The sequence below is a fragment of the Vulpes lagopus genome, chromosome 4, assembly GCF_018345385.1.
Source record: "Vulpes lagopus strain Blue_001 chromosome 4, ASM1834538v1, whole genome shotgun sequence".
Taxonomy (NCBI): domain Eukaryota; kingdom Metazoa; phylum Chordata; class Mammalia; order Carnivora; family Canidae; genus Vulpes; species Vulpes lagopus.
The window spans coordinates 58420641-58435872 of record NC_054827.1 but is presented as its reverse complement, the minus strand read 5'-3'; the positions used below and the strand labels follow the sequence as shown (position 1 = coordinate 58435872).

Here is a 15232-nt window from a genome sequence, read left to right as displayed (position 1 = left end):
CGCCCTGTGGCAGAGACACCTGCCCTAGACAGGAGCTGTAGAAAGGGGTAGGAAGGCCGGGCCACGCGGTAGAAAGGCAGAAAGGCAAGAGCGGAGGATGTGGGCCGTCCTTGGGAAGGCTGCACCCACAGCAGAGGAAGACAACTGGGATCAAACCAAGGGGCCGGGACAAGCCCGTGACTGGTCTGTGGCCGGGCTCTGAGCTCTCCTTTCCATTCCTCCTCAGGCCCCACAGCCCCAAAGGGCGGTCGCTGGGATCTGAACTCAAGCTGTCTGGCTCCAGAGCCACCATGTTCCATTGATGATGGAATCGGGCTGAATGGTGGGGGGCAGGAGGCACTCAATGACCCAGAGGAACACGGGCAAGGTGCCCTAATCTGCCGGGTGGAGGGCACGGGGTGCACGTTCCTTAACGGGACCTTATAAGCAGGGGACTCCTGGCTGCTCCCGAAGGATGAGCAGGACCTCCCCGAGGAGTAGAGGCTGGGCGTCAGGAGGAGGCTGAGGAGCAGGAAGCCCAAGGAGATGGGGGGGGGGGCGTGTGCGTGCCAGAACTCGGTGCCTTGGAGGGAGGGAAGGAAGTTCTGAGCCAGCTGAGCATCAGCGTCTCCAGCTTCACCTCAGGGGCAGAAGGCCCGGATGGCCTAAAAGCCACGTGTCCAGAAGACACGACGACTTGAGGAGAAGCCCAAGAGGAAAGCCAGTCGTGTTGCTCCTCTGGACGTTGCCGGCTTTGCTAAGCAAGGCCCAGCGCCCAGACCCCGGGATGGAAAAGCCCGGCACATCTGACTGCTTCAAAACGGAAACCTTCCGTGTGACGAGGACGGGAGCAACACGAGAGACAAGTGTGGCAGGAAGCTCTTGGGAACGTCTGAGCACCAGAAGCCCTATGTCATCTCGGGAGGGACTGTGCTGGCGATTGCGTTTCCCGGGCTCCTCACCGCTCCTGGAGCCTCTCCCATCAAAGGGGGTGCGTTTTGCTGTGGGCTAGGCCTGCTCTGGGCACCGTGCACACACCACCTCATGCTGTACTGTCTCCATTTTTGCTCCCCTGCGGAAACGCGATCACTAAAGACCTTGGATGACTCCCCCAAGGTCACACAGCTAGTAAGGGGTAGCCAGGGTTCAAAGCCAGGCGGTCTGGCCTCCTCTACCGTTCTCTTAGCCACAGCCTCTGTTGCCCCTGGGCCTCCCCAAGGCAAGGAGCCACGCTCACCTAGGCCTCAGAGTCCCGTCCAGTTTCTGGGCTTTCTGTTTGCGTGTCTGGGTATCTCTTCCATGGCCCCTGAGCGGCCTGGTGGATAAGACTTAGGAACCTGGCTGGGAGAAGAGGCATGAGTCATGAGGGAAGCAGGCCTTGGGGCCGAGAATTCCTGGGTCCTTTGGCCCGGCCTCAGCAGCTGGCCTCAGGGGCCTGCCAAGGCCCTGCGACCCTCATCTCGCAACACATACCTGTTGAGCACAGTCTCTGTGCCAGGCTCTCTCCTGGACCCCGCAAGTAGAGCAGAGCGTGGCAGGCACGGTCCCTGCTCTCCTGGAGCTGGTGGTCTGGCTGGGGGGACAGAGAACACACTACACGAGGGGACAAGCGAACCCAATGGTGAGGTACAGGCAGGGCTGGCAACTCTAGACCGGGACCGGGAGGGGAGGCCTCTCCCGATGCCAAGCAGCAGCCAGCCTCAGGCAGAGGCAGACAGAAGCACCGGACAGGAAGCAAGAGCCAAGGCACTGAGGCAGGAGCAAGCGGGGCCAATGTGGCCATGACGGAGTGCGGGGGAGGGTTGTAAGAGGCCACATCCTCCCTACTGCAAGAGCTGGGGCTGCCAAGCCCACGCGTGCCTGTCACTCCCTAGTTTAAAATCCAGTGTAAATTTTATACCTTACAGCGCATCTCCAGTGCTCAATAGCCATTGATGACCAGAGCGATCCTACCCCATTTGTTTTTGCTCTTTCACATTTAGATGTATTTTTCACCTGAAGTGGAGTTTTGAGTGTGCTTATGTCATAGGAATCTAGCTTAATTTTTTTTCCCTATAAGTATCCAATTGACCAAGAACCAATGTGTTGCAAACACAGTCCATCCGCATCGCATCGCATCGTTCTGCTATGATACTTTTGTCTTCAGTCAAGTGTCCACGTAGGTGTGAACCTGGGTCTGGACTCTTCTTGTCACTTGTCTATTTGTTTATGCTGGCACTACTACTGTGCGATCTTAATCACTACAATTTTTGTGGTAAGTCCTGGTGTCTGGCAGGAAAATTACTCCTACCAGTTCTTAAGGGAGTCTTGGATATTCTTGGGTCTTTGGCCTGTCCATGCAAATGATAATCAGCTTGTCAAGTTTCCAAATATATGCGTTAGAATTTTGATTGAGATTCCACTGAATCTGTATATTGGTTTAAGAGAACTTTAAATATATATAATAGATACATATATATTATATTAACTATCATGTTAATTATGTTAATTTATTATAATGAATGTAATACACACACACACACACACACACACATACACACGCCATAAGTTTATCTGATGCTATCATCTGGAGAGGATATGGATGTGTCCTTGCCTTCTAGGTTTGGTACCTGCCATTTTCTGGGATCCAGAGGTTCAACCCTCAGAGCTTTGATGACAAGATAATGGGAGGTGCCCCCCCCCCACCCCGCACCTTTTTGCAGGAGGCATTTCTCAGAGACAGAAAATCCCTAGTACGCTTCTACAAGTCCTAGGGTACATGACAATAGAGTCTTGGGGGAAGCAGACCAAGGAACCTTGAATCCTTGTATGTCTACAATAGGGGTCTTGTGCTCTGTGTGTGAGTTCTTAGGGGTCACCCATTCTCACATTCACTTTCATCCAGGGCAGATCAATAGACCTCACCCGTGTAGAGATCAGGTGAGATGTTTTCCACTCACTCTTCTCTACCTTGTGTCCCTGGTCTTGGTGTTTGCTCTGTGGTCACAGACCAAATTCCATGGAGAAACCAGTTATAAATGTAGAATTCATTCAGGCTGGCTAATTGGGAAAGAGAGGAAAGAAACAGGTTTTCTGGTAAAAAAAAAGGATCTTGCTAAAGGTATCTCTGGCATCTGAAGGCGATTTCCAAGGATGAAGGTACCATACAGAGAATAGTACGATAACCGTGTTATGGGTGAAAACGCCATCATGGAAAAGGCTTACCCTCCGAGCTAAATGTTGACTGGCATTGTCTTGAGTTCCCAGCCTTCACCAAGTCAAGCTCCTGGGGATCGACTGTTCTGGCAAATCCGGATGATATCAGGACCGTCCCCCTCACAGGGAAATCATCTCTCCAGGATAGGATTTGTGAATCACAGAAGTCTGGTTGGAGTTGGCTGGAAGGTTGGGGAGGATAAGACTTTCAAGTCTACGAGGGGCTGAGAGGGGGAGTAGGAGGAAAGTAGACAGTGGGGAAACAGGGAACAGGAGCGAGACAAAAACAGCGGGGACTGGACCTTTTGGAAGGAATAGAGCAAGGATTGCGTGGGGAAACCTGTAGGTTAGCGCGGCAAGAAAGGAAAGCACTAGGAACAGGAGGGAAAGAGGTAGGCCTGTGAGTTGAGAGAGGTGGACAACGCTGGGGAGTGTTGAGGGCGTAAAGGGACACAAGAGGAAGCGGCTTTGGACGACGAGATGAGGAAGGACAACGAGCGGAGGGAGGAATCAGGTAGGCAGGTGGAGCGCGAGGTCCAGAGGAGGAAGGAATAGAGCAGGCAGGTGGAGCGCGGGGTCCAGAGGAGGAAGGAATAGAGCAGGCAGGTGGAGCGCGGGGTCCAGAGGAGGAAGGAATAGAGCAGGCAGGTGGAGCGCGGGGTCCAGAGGAGGAAGGAATAGAGCAGGCTGGTGGAGCGCGGGGTCCAGAGGAGGAAGGAATAGAGCAGGCAGGTGGAGCGCGGGGTCCAGAGGAGGAAGGAATAGAGTAGGTAGGTGGAGCCTGGGGTCGAGAACAAGAAATCCGAGGCAGCTTTTTGGTCATTTCTCCAAAGGGCGTTTGGCTAGTTACTCATCTTGACCAAATGAGTAACTGGACAAAAGCTCAGACTTACCCCAGTCTTTATGTCCCACGCCAGCCCCGCATCATCCCCTGGCTCAATGCCCATTATGAAATGTGTGTGCCCCTCCCTCCGGGCATGTCAGCGGGCTCACCAGCCAGGGACAGGCCCCGGGTGCGAGGTTGGAGAGTGATCCCAGGAAATAGCAGACAGAAGAAATGTCACAGGAGTCCCTAGGCCTTGGGATAACCTGTAGTTTTGCCCCTTACTAGGCAAAGATCGGTCAAAGGGCTGTGCTGCAGTCAGGGGCTGCGCACCAAGAGGATGGATCTGAAGCAGGTGTGGGCAAAGTGGGAAGTGCATGCCTCCGGCTGGTTCACTTACTACACTCTCCAAAGCCCTTGTGCATCACTTAGGTCCCTCCATGAACATGGAGTGGTCAGTGATATTATGTCTATTTTTCCCGTAAGGATACTGTAGGCCAGACAGGGAAGTAGATAGGCAGGCGGCAGGTTCCAAACTGGTGTGACTGACACTTGAGCCAAAACTTGGGGTGTCGCAGGCAGGCCTGCAGGACGGTGCACAGAATGCACAGAGTACTGTCGGCTGAGCCTCCCCCATGTTTCTGGACAGGATCTTGTGGGGATGCTTTGGAACAGGACTTGACGGTGTAGCTTTCTTCTTGGTTCCCGGGGTCCCTTGGTGTGTTGCCTGACCCTCCCCTGGAGCCAGAAATAGGACTGAAGCCAACAGCTCCCGAGTGCTCAGTCCCTACATGTGGGCTTCCTTCCTCGCTCACTACCTGAGATGCCCAACTGCATGTCAGGTGAGTTAGGAGACTCTTGTGTCCTTGCCCTTCCCCTTGTCTGATGTAGCAGTTCTCTCTGCTTATTATTCTTGGGTTTTTTCACCATCACCCAAATCATCAGCCCCTTCGGTCCTGTATTCTCTCCTGTACTCTTATCCCCATCATATTCTGCTTGTGCTTCCTTGGCCCAATATCCATATCCTTGCGTACTTCACCCAACCATCCTTTGCATTCCTTAAGAGGTCCAGCTGCATGCCTGGAAAACTTCCTGTTTCCTTAGACGGTTTCTTCATTTCCTGTTTCTTGAATCTCCTGGCTTGAACTGTCACCTGGATTTTCCATGAAAATACTGCTTCCTTTGCATATGTCTTAAATAGGGACCATTTCTCCCAGACTCTACAGTTCTTTGAGGTCGGGGTGTAGAGTATTTTCCTTCTTTCTTCTCACTCCTTGAAACCATTTTTCCTGTCCTCCAATTAGAAAATCTCTTGTCCCATAGAAACTTTGCTCCTCAGCATTTTCCTGACACTTCTGATATGGATACTTTTTTCTTTCTGTGAATTACTTGCACTTATGTCAAAGTCTTAGTCTTGAGTCCATCATCATTTAAAAAAAAATTATTTATTTGAGAAAGTTAGCACGAGAGAGAGCTTGAAAGTGAGAGAGAGAGAGAGAGAGGGAAGGAGGGAGGGAGAGGAAGAAGAAGAAGACGAAGAAGAAGAAGAAGAAGAAGAAGAAGAAGAAGAAGAAGAAGAAGAAGAAGAAGAAGGAGGAGGAGGAGGAGGAGGAGGAGGAGGAGGAGGAGGAGGAGGAGGAAGGAGGAGGAGGAGGAAGGAGGAGGAAGAAGAAGGAAGAACAAAGAAGAAAGAAGAAAAAGAAGAAATATGATATTAGAAAGAAAAAAGAAAAGAAAGAAACAGCTGCAGGACGGGCAGAGGGAGAAGTAGAAGCAGATTTCCCACTAGTTGTGGAGGCTGACGTGGGGCTAGATACCAGGACTCCAGGATCATGATCTGGAGCAAAGGCAGATGCTCAATACACTGAGCAACCCAGGGACCCCTTGAGTCCTTCATCTTGAGTGACGTCAGTGTCCATGTAGATGATCCCATCGGATCCATAGTGTCCATGTAGATTCAATGCTTTGGCTTCTCCTTTGATTTCCTTATCAATAATATCCACCCATCCATTCGACTTCAGCTGCTTGTGGCCTACCTGGTCTTTTCCAGGACCGAAGAATTATCCCTCCCCTGAAATCATGTACTCATACATTGCATTTTCTGACTACTACTTCCTGAACTTACACTGTAGTCACTGAAGTTCCTACTTCACTGGGGCCTACAACCACTGACTCTTACTTTCTTCTTATTAATTCTGATTCCTGTTATCTTGATTTCTCTCCTCACTCACTTCAGAATCTAGGATTCATAATTTCATTGCTATTCTTACCATAGTCTATGCTCTCTTGCCAGATCTTTTTATTCTGCTTTCCTGGGCGTTAAATCCCCAGTATGAGAGATTCCAACAATTTGACTTTCTGATGTTGATGAATGCTGCTGAAAAAAAATTCATACACCAGGAAGATACAAAACAATACCCACAATTCTCGATACCTGTAGGCCTATTCGTGGTGATATTTTTTATTTGAGTTAGAGAAATATGCGAGACAACTTTAATGCACGTAAATAAGGATTCAGGCAAATTATGGTCAGCCAATCCTAGATAATGAACAGGAAATGTCCAGTTGAAGAAAATAAGGAGAGATAAGCACTTGAGGTGATGTTCATGGCAGTCTAGGATCGGTTGGTGTGCAGATTGTTAAATTTGTTAACTGCTACGAGCTTAGGTTTTGCTGCTTTTCTATATGGATCTAAAACAACTGTTATCACAAAGAAATGGCAAGGCCTCCTACTGAGATCTGAGTTTAAAAAGAAAAATTTCTCCTGAGATATTAAAATCCTGTGCCTGGAATGCCAGGGTGGCTCAAGAGCTGAGGATCTGCCTTAGTCTCAGAGGGTGATCCTGGCATCCTGGGATTGAGTCCTGTGTCGGGCTCCCTGCAGGGAACCTGCTTCTTCCTTTGCCTGCTTCACTGCCTCTCTCTCTCTCTCTCTCTCTCTCTCTCTCTCTGCGTGTGTGTGTGTCTCTCATGGGTAAATAAATAAAATATTTAAAAAAAAGAATTCTGTGCCTACCTCTTGCCCCTGTTTTGAGTCCAAAATGTGAACTATGTGATACAGAAATCCACAGCCAAAAATTAAACTGTTTTTAGGTCAGTGTTACCTCTGAGGTGTTAGATACAAAGTCTTCGCTCTGTAGGAACACCACCATGGTCCAAGTCACAAGGAAAGCCCTGCTGAAGAGGAGCTCACAATCCAAAATTAGAAAACATATGAGCAAACAATCCGTGTGAGGGATGGTCAGCAGGTGTAAAGAAGGGCATATTTACACCAACACTTCACCAATAATGTCATGTAATTAAAGGCATAGAACAAAAACTTGAAATTCTATTAAAAAGTACAAGATACTGCAGAACAGATGCCAAAACCAACAAACAACAAAACCAACACCAGAATGAAAAATAGAGTCATTGAAGTAAACTCAGTGGGTAGTATACACTTCAGATTGGACACTATTTTCTTTTTTTAAGATTTTATTTATTGATTCATGAGAGACAGAGAAAGAAGAGAGAGAGAGAGAGAGGGGGGGGGGGCAGAGAAGCAGGCTCCATGCAGGGAGTCCAAAGTGAAATTCGATCCCGGGACCAGGACTCCGGGATCATGCCCTGGGCCAAAGGCAGGCGCTCAACTGCTGAGCCCCCCAGGTGTCCCTGGACACCATTTTCTAATAGCAGCTTGAAAAATATGATCATTGAAATAATAATGTCAGTGAACAAGATAAACTTGACATTAGATGGCACTGAAGAGAGATAGGATGATGTGAGGGAATTATCAAGAGACAGCACAAAGAGATGAAAGAAGGAAACAATCTGTGATATTTTTATTTATATGAAATATATATATTTGGCCATTCAGATGACCAAAATATATTTCTCCTTTATTTGGCCCTTGTCCACAGCTCCTGGCTCATAGCTCCCGATACCCTGGGAATTTTCTGAGCAATAAGAGCAAGGGGAGCATCCTTTGTCATAACACTTGGTCTCTTGTTCTCAGTTCCTGAAATCACCTCAGAGCCATAAAGGTTACTGAGTGTCTTATTACTTATAACAAGCCCCTTCCCACTACCACCACAACTGCGTTTATGGTAGTGAGGTGACTTGGATAGCACCTAAGGATGGGGCTGGTTGTCGGGGGAACCGACCAAGAATAAAGGGTGGGAACTTCTAGTCCCACCCCCTGACCTCTGAGGAAGGGAGAGGGGCTGGAGGTTTGAATGAATCCCCAATGGCCGACGATTTAATCAATCATGCTTACCTAATGAGGCTTCCATAAAACCCCCAAAGGATAGCACTGAGAAAGCTTCTGGGTTGGTAGACACATGGCCGGTGCTGGGAGAGTGGCCTGCCAGAGAGGTCGTGGAAGCCCCGTGTCTCTTGCCACATAACTTGCCCTGTGCATATCTTCCATCTGGCTGTTCTTGAATTATATCCTTTTATAATAAACCAGTAATCTAAGTTTCTCTGAGTTCTATGACCGGCTCTATCAAATCAATCCCACCCAAGGAAGGGGCCCTGGGAACCTCTGATTCATAGTCAGTCAGTCAGAATCACAAGTCAACCAGACTGTGACTGGTATCTGCAGTGGGGGGCAGTCTTGTGGTACTGAACCCTCAACGTGTGGAATCTGAAGCTATCTCTAGGTGAGGAGTGTCAGAATGGAGTTGAACGGTCGCATACCCAGTTGATGTTGAAGAACTGCTTGGTGGTATGGGGAAACCACCCCACACACAAACGCACACATTGGAATTTGGTGATCAAACCCATTAAATGTGAAAGTAAGGTTAAGAAGAATGTAAAATAGAATTTAAGAGTGCAACATCTGAGGGGGGCACTTGATGGGATGAGCACCGGGTGTTATGCTGTATGTTGGCAAATTGAACTCCAAAAAAAAAATTTTTTTTAAAAGAGTGCAACATATGTCTGGTAAAAGTATAAGATGCAGAAACTAGAGAAAATAAGGAAGAGGAAATATTCAAGTGATAATAACTGAATTTGTTCCAGAAATGATAAAACACATTAATCCTCAGAATCGGGACACATTGTGAAATCTCACAGAAACAAGAAATCCACAGCTAGCTCTAACAGAGAGAAACTGTGAACATTAAGGATTAAAGAGACCTTAAACACAGTAAGAGAGGGGCACCTGGGTGGCTCAGTGGTTGAGCATCTGCTTTTGGCTCAGGTCATGATCCCAGGGTCCTGGGATTGAGTTCTCATCAGGCTCTCCACAGGGAGCCTGATTCTCCCTCTGCCTGTGTCTCTGCCTCTCTCTGTGTCTCTCATGAATAAACAAGAGAAAAAAGGCCTCCGAGTGGGGGGTTGGCGAGGAGCCGGGCTAGGGCCACAGCGAGAGCCCCCAGGACAGGAGAGCCTGGCCCGGAGAAACAGGAGCTTCCCCAACCTTCCCGGGCGGAAAGGCACTCGCAGGGAGGTGGAGCAGGACCCCAGGAGGGCGGGGATGCGCTCCGGCTCCCAGGGGCAGCAACAGGAGCTGCACCCCGGGGAGAGTGCCCACACCCCGTGGCCGAGCTCCCTAAAGGGCTGCAGCACACACGGCTGGACCCGGGAGCACAGGGTGCCAGGGACACAGCCCAGGAACCGGCGCTCCCCGCTGGGACAGGCAGAGGCCAGGAGGGCCCAGGACAGCAAGGATAGTCCTGCAGCCGGGTGGCCCCGAGCTGAGCAGATCAGCGGCCCCCCGCGGGAGCATCCAGGCCCCTGCAGGCTGAGAGCTCCGCAGTTACTGCGGGTGCTGACTCCAGGGCTGCAGAGCTGGCCCCGCCACTGTGGCTGTTCCTCCTGGGGCCTCACGGGGTAAACAACCCCCACTGAGCCTCACTGTGTCCTCACAGGATGAACAGGTTAAACAACCTTCACTGAGCCCCGCACCAGGCAGGGCGCTGAGCAGCTCCCCCAAGTGCTCACACCTGAGAATCAGCACAGCAGACCCCTGCCCCAGAAGACCAGCTAGACGGACAGGGGGAAAAACAATTGACCAAGCAGCACTGGAAAGTTCCAAGGGAAGTCGAGGGATTTACAGTATACACAACCAGAAGATACTCCCCCTTGTTTTTTGTTTTTCAATTTCTGTTGCTTCTCCGCCCTTTTTTGCTTTTCTTCTCTTTTTTTTTCTTTCTTTTTTCCTTTTTTTCTTTTCTTTTTCTTTTCTTCCTTATCTTCTCTCTTTTTCTCCTTTTCCCAATACAACTTGTTTTTGGCCACTCTGGCACTGAGCAAAATGACTGGAAGGAAAAACTCACTTCAAAAGAAAGAATCAGAAAGAGTCCTCTCTCCCACAGAGTGACAAAATCTGGACTACAATTCAGTGTCATGAAGCCAATTCAGAAGCACTATTACACAGCTACTGGTGACTGTAGAAAAAAGCATAAAGGACTCAAGAGACTTCATGACTGCAGAATTTAGATCTAATCAGGCAGAAATTAAAAATCAATTAAATGAGATGCAATCCAGACTAGAAGTCCTAACGACGAGGGTTAACGAGGTGGAAGAACGAGTGAGTGACATAGAAGACAAGTTGATGGCAAAGAGGGAAACTGAGGAAAAAAGAGACAGACAATTAAAAGACCATGAAGACAGATTAAGGGAAGTACACGACAGCCTGAGGAAGAAAAACCTACGTTTAATTGGGGTTCCCGAGGGCGCCAAAAGGGCTAGAGGGCCAGAATATGTATTTGAACAAGTCATTGCTAAAAACTTTCCTAATCTGGGAAGGGAAACAGGCATTCAGATCCAGGAACTAGAGAGATCCGCCCCCTAAAATCAGAAGGAGCCACATGCAATGAATACTTGATAAGATAGTGGAAGAGAAAACACGAAAAAGAGGTGCCATTGGTTTTAGAGAAGTGGGATCCTCTATCTCCCCGACGTTCAGGATGCAGTCCTAACACGATGTTGACTGGGGCTTTCCCTGTTGTATCCACTTTCTCGAAGAGGCTCAATGAGTGCTAGTCGCAAAGCAGTCCTGTGATCGTCGCCCATCATCGTGCACTGGTAGACTGCATGAAAAGACTTGAAACGGGAAAGGGAGATTCATTACATAGGAGAGTGTGTGTCGGCTTTGTGCTAAGGGAGCCTAAGGTCCTCTTCTCCTCCCCTTCCGGCGAGGGAGAGGAATGGTACTCCTTGGTCCCTCACCCATCAAGTGGGGGAAGCTCTAAGAGAGCGAATGGTCAGAGAAGCCGGCAGAGAGAGATTTGTGCTGAAGCTGTAGCAAATGTAGGTCTCCTCTCCAGCCTGGCCCGAGAATGCAGTCAGACGGGGCACCATGAGCGACTGGGAGACCGACACGTGTCCCTGGAGTTTTGGGGATGAGTAACATTGGCGCCTCCTTCCCACCCGGGCAGTACTTAAGGCAGGAGGCTGACAAGAGGCCCCTGAAGGCAGGGAGAGGAGCCGGCAGCAGCAGTGCCTGCACTTCCGTTTGGTGTTGCAAGGATGTGTGTGGCATGGGCTAGCTGGATGCTGCACGTGCATCCTCCCAATTTGGCTGGTGCTATGAAACTGGACTTTGCTCCTCGGTCTCTGCGTTCATGGATGCTATACTCTAAGGGCAGGCAGTGGTCAAAGACTCACATGCATAAATATAAATCTAGCTGTCAGAGGTACTAACGTAGAAGGTACATGGTGCTACAAGAGCATTTAATAGGTACATCTGTCTAGTTAGAGAGATCTGGGAAGCTTTCCTTGAGGAAGTGATATATGAGATCCCAAAGTAAGAGTTAACCAGAGGAACCCTGGGGGGAGGGTTGAGAGCATTTCGAGGGGGAGAGAACACCTTATACCAGCTTCCTAATGCCAGCAGGTGCAAGGCACATGCAAGCACCAGAAAGAAGGCCAGTTAGGCCGAAAGCCAGGGAGAAGTGTGTGGAGAGGTGCGGAGCCAAAGTGGAAACACATTAAACAATTTAAAGCTTGGAACCATCTTCTGAGACTCCTATTTTGAATGGTTCGTCCTGGCTACAATGAGGAGAACACATTTGCAAGGGGATACGTGCAGGTGTAGACCTCTTTCATTAGTTTTCCCTAGAATATTGTGGGGCATTTTGATCTTCAGAGCATTTCTTTTTGAGATTCAGAAAGGTCTCTTGTACTTTGGGATATTGCCTCTGATCCACTTACCATTTCCTTCTTTGGAAATTCTTTAATACTCGCAGGTTGGATCTTTGCAACTCACCTTCATTCTGTAATCATAATTTTCTTTCCTTTCCCCTGTATTTGTATTCTACAAATATTTAAATTTTTGTGCAGGGTCTTCTGTTCCAGCTACTGTCTCCTGTGCAGGCTATATTTGATGACTGTGTTCACTTCATTTGAATGGACTTAGTGCGTTCTTATCTCAGCCTCTTCTCTTTGACAGGGAGGGAGAGACCGAGACAGACACAGGATGGAGAGAGAGAATGAGACAGGGAGGGAGACGAGTGAGAGACCGAGAGACAGGAAGGTAGACACAGAGACAGGGAGAGAGACAGGGAGGGACAGGCCGAGGTGTAGGGATTGAGGGAAGAAAGACTGGGAGGGACACAGAGACTGGGAGGGAGAGAGAGAGAGAGACGGGGACGTGGAGACAGGGAGGGAGACACAGAGCCAGAGAGAGGCTTCGTGCCTCCAGGAGCGATGGGGGCGTCTGCGCCCCTCGGGACTGAGCCTGGGTGCCCCGACGCCCCAACTAGACTAGCGGGTGGAGGCCCTCTCGGGTCCCCTCTAGGCTCCGTGGAGGGCGGGCCTGTCTGTGGACACTCCCCCGGGGCCTGGCGGGGAGCGTGACCCTGAGGAAAGTGTGATTCTCTAGGGACCAAGAGAAGTCACACCTGGGGGATCCCTGGGTGGCGCAGCGGTTTAGCGCCTGCCTTTGGCCCAGGGCGCGATCCTGGAGCCCTGGGATGGAATCCCATGTCGGGCTCCCGGCATGGAGCCTGCTTCTCCCTCCTCCTGTGTCTCTGCCTCTCTCTCTCTCTCTGTCTCTCTGTCTATCATAAATAAATAAATAAACCTTTAAAAAAAAAATCACACCTGGAGCTAACCTTGGGCTGCAAAACAAGCAGGACACATCATTCGGGCTGGTGGGTACCTGTGCATTTCCTCACCTGCAGCGATTGTTTTGTGACGTGCACTTCTACCAAGACTCCGGAAACCGTGCACTTTGATCTAGGGAAGTTGTGATTACATAGTTATACTTGGAACCCGGAAGAACACCTAGAGACGCACACACCCAGGAGCCAAGGCCTCTGTAATTACTGCTACGAAATCCTTCAGCGGTACTACCGTGTCCACACGAGGGTTCCCGCAAGGCCCGGAGAGTTGGATGCTGCAGCATGAATTATTACCTAAGGGACCCGGGGTAGTAGGAAGCTAGAAGTTAACATATTGAAGAGATATTTACTCTCCAGCTTCCTTCCTGATATTCTCTGTCTTTTTTTGAATCGTCCTCAGTTTCTGGCGTCTTACGTGTTCGGTCCACGTCCCACCCCTTACCTTGGCAACCACGTATATGTTTTCTGTATCAGAGTTCAGGCCATTGTGTTTTTGTTGTCTTGTAGTTTGTTTGCCGGGGGGGGGGGTTCTATGTTTTAGATTCCACATATACGTGTACTCATGCGATGCTTGTCTTGTCTCTCTCTGATTCACGTCCCTTAGCGTGCCCCCGTTGGCTATCATGAAACCTGTGGCGATGAGAATGGGCGCGCGTGTGTATCGTTGTGAGTGACCAGTTTCAGGCCTGGGGGACCCAACCGCGTGCAACGGGCCGTTATTCCTAGGTAGAAGGCAAATGTCCTCTTTTCTCTCTATGGGAATCCTCATTTTATTAAGTAAATACCGTCTGTCTGAAACCTTAAGGAACCATTTACTTTTTTACCTGACACATTACACCGGGGAACCTATCCTGGATAATGAAAACATTTCATTTGGGGCTTCACATGATCTTTGTTCACTCAGCCTCAAAATGACATGTTTCTTAACTACTGGGAAAACGAGGAGTCGCTCTCGTGTCTGCGGCAGAGACGGGAGGCCACACCGAGGACACCAGGTACACGCACGTCCCAGAGGAGGAAAGGCCGCAGAGACAGAGAGAAAGGCAGGGGCTGCAGGGACAGCAGGGAGGGCGTGGGCACTATGGTCAGTAGTCGGCTGTCTCTGTGGTGGAAATGTGGCCCAGGTACCTTCTGGTCTCGCCTGTGCGACACTGGGAATGGACCTAAAGTACCACAATGTATAATTTAAAAGCATCAGAGGATCCAAAACCAGACAAAGACCCAACCAAAAAGGAGAATTACAGACCAATATCCCTGATGAACATGGATGCAAAAATTCTCAACAAGATACTAGCCAACAGGATCCAACAGTACATTAAGAAAATTATTCACCATGACCAAGTAGGATTTATCCCCGGGACACAAGGCTGGTTCAACACTCATAAAACAATCAATGTAATTCATCATATCAGCACGAGAAAAACCAAGAACCATATGATCCTCTCATTAGATGCAGAGAAAGCTCTTGACAAAATACAGCATCCATTCCTGATCAAAACTCTTCAGAGTGTAGGGATAGAGGGAACTTTCCTCGACATCTTAAAAGCCGTCTACGAAAAGCCCACAGCAAATATCATTCTCAATGGGGAAGCACTGGGGGCCTTTCCCCTAAGATCAGGAACAAGACAGGGATGTCCTCTCTCACCACTGTTGTTCAACATAGTACTGGAAGTCCTCGCCTCAGCAATCAGACAACAAAAAGACATTAAAGGCATTCAAATTGGCAAAGAAATCAAACTCTCCCTCTTCGCCGATGACATGATACTGTACATAGAAAACCCAAAAGCCTCCACCCCAAGATTGCTAGAACTCATACAGGAAATTTGACAGCATGGAAGGATACCAAATCAATGCCCAGAAATCAGTGGCTTTTCTATACACTAACAGTGAGACTGAAGAAAGAGAAATTAAGGAGTCAGTCCCATTTACAATTGCACCCAAAAGCATAAGATACCTAGGAATAAACCTAACCAAAGAGGTAAAGGATCTATACCCTAAAAACTATAGAACACTTCTGGAAGAAATTGAGGAAGACACAAAGAGATGGAAAAATATTCCATGCTCATGGATTGGCAGAATTAATATTGTGAAAATGTCAATGTTACCCAGGGCAATTTACATGTTTAATGCAATCCCTATCAAAATACCATGGTCTTTCTTCAGAGAGTTAGAACAAATTATTTAA

General features: G+C 48.9%; 1 long non-coding RNA gene across 4 annotated transcripts in view; it reads right to left on the bottom strand.

The window, feature by feature from the left end:
- Positions 1-1044: 1044 nt before the first annotated feature.
- LOC121489335 overlaps positions 1045-15232 on the bottom strand; it is a 32949-nt gene continuing 18761 nt past the window's right edge. The window contains exons 2-5 of one of the 4 annotated variants that reach the window (XR_005987330.1): positions 3184-3356; positions 2884-3018; positions 1453-1552; positions 1045-1320 (exon numbers count right to left, since the gene is read on the bottom strand). This is a non-coding gene — a long non-coding RNA (uncharacterized LOC121489335). Of the gene's footprint in view, positions 1321-1452; positions 1553-2883; positions 4154-15232 lie in introns of those variants that run through there. The other 3 variants (XR_005987329.1, XR_005987332.1, XR_005987331.1) reach the window with 3 other exon arrangements.